Raw genomic sequence first — 1,726 nt, 5'->3', positions numbered from 1 at the left:
GGTTGGAAAGAACTAAAGCATTGTTTGGTAGTGAAGAATTGCATCCAGCTATGTCTCTGTTGGTTTTTCTTTTCCTTTCACAGTGGCATCCTGGAAAATTAAAGATCACAGTATTAACTTGATCAAGAGCCAGAAATTATAGCGGAGTTAGAATCGCGTTTTAAAAAAGAAACCCACTTCTCCAAGTCTAACTCAAAGCATATAGTGAGATAATCCTTTATAAGTAAAAAAAAAAAAAAAAGTTTGAATAAGAGCTGAGATTTCATGAAGAAATATGCAAAACTTTTTTTTAAAAGATTTTATTTATTTATTTGACAGACAGAGAGCACAAGCAGAAGGAGCAGCAGAGGGAGAGGGAGAAGCAGGCTCCCTGCTGAGCAGGGAACTGGAAGTAGGGCTGGATTCCAGCACCTGGGGATCATGACCTGAGCCAAAGGCAGACATTTAACTGCCTGAGCCTCCCAGGGGTCTCACAAAACTTATTTTCAATCTTAATTTGAACTAATCAAAGTGGAAGTCATAATTTGATAATTTCAGTTTGTATACAAAGCAAAGTTTTATAGCTTGTGATTATGCAACAAGTGGCAAGGTAGAAAAGAGACTATCTTCTCTCTTCCTTCGGTGTGTCGCCATGGGCTATGCACTGGCCAATGCTACTGGTATTGTTAAGAACAAGCCATATCCAAAACCTCACTCCTACAGAGGTGTCCTTGATGCCAAGATCTGCATCTTTGACCTGAGGTGGAAGAAGGCAAAGGTGGATGAGCGCACACTATGTGGCCACATGGTGCCAGATGAATATGAGCAGCTCTCCTCTGGAGCCATGGAGGCTGTCCGTATTTGTGCCAACAAGTACAAGGTGAAAAGCTGAAGCAAAGATGGTTTTCACATCTGAGTGTGGCTCCACCCCTTCCACTTCATCCTTATCAACAAGATTTCCTATGCTGGGGCTGACAGGTTGCAGACAGGTATGTGGGGTGCCTTTGGAAAGCCTCAGGGCACAGTGGCCAGGATCCACATTGGTCAAGTCATCATGCCCATCTGTATGAAGCTCTAGAACAAGGAGCATATGACTCAGGCCTGACACAGAGCCAAATTCTAGGTCCCTGGCTGCCAAAAGATCCACACTTCCAAGAAGCAGGGCTTAACTAAGTTTAATGCAGATGAATTTGAAGACATGATAGCCGAAAAGTGGCTCTTCCTAGATGGCTGTGGGGTCAAATACATCCCTAATCATGTCTCCCCTGGACAAATGGTGGGCTTTGCACTCATGAGAACCTTGGCACTGTCCCCTCCTTATTCATGCCCACTGACAAATCCTACTTCCTGTCTAACAAAGAGAAAGACAGTGAGTGAGTGAGTGAGTGAGTGAGTGAGTGAGAAAGAGAGAGAGAGACTAGCTTCTCAGGAAAACCACCCTTCATTCTTGGAGGGGTTGCAAGTGACTTTCTGTTGCCTCCTGATGGCAAATAACTTAAATTGCAAAGACCAGCCTAAAGGTTTGACTCATTCTTTTACCATTATAAGCTTTGTAGCCTGTTTAATTTTGTTTTCAATAAGTGTTTGACTAATAAATCCTAATTTTGATTAAGGAATCTCCCAGACTCATTTTTTCCAAATACCACCACTAGTATAGATGCAATGAGCACTGTTCCAAGAGCATAAGGAATGGAGAAAGCAGGCTTATAGTTCTGTTGTTAACACTACACGCCCTTGATTTTTCTGT

At 42.5% G+C, this 1,726-nt stretch overlaps 1 pseudogene; it reads left to right on the top strand.

Moving 5' to 3' along the window:
• The first annotated feature begins 623 nt into the window (after positions 1-623).
• LOC144308616 (large ribosomal subunit protein uL16-like) lies at positions 624-1,274 on the top strand (annotated as a pseudogene).
• The last annotated feature ends 452 nt before the right edge of the window (positions 1,275-1,726 follow it).

The sequence above is a fragment of the Canis aureus genome, chromosome X (genome assembly GCF_053574225.1).
Source record: "Canis aureus isolate CA01 chromosome X, VMU_Caureus_v.1.0, whole genome shotgun sequence".
Taxonomy (NCBI): Eukaryota; Metazoa; Chordata; class Mammalia; order Carnivora; family Canidae; genus Canis; species Canis aureus.
Note: the sequence above shows the minus strand (reverse complement) of the source record. Positions and strands in the feature narration are given on the sequence as shown.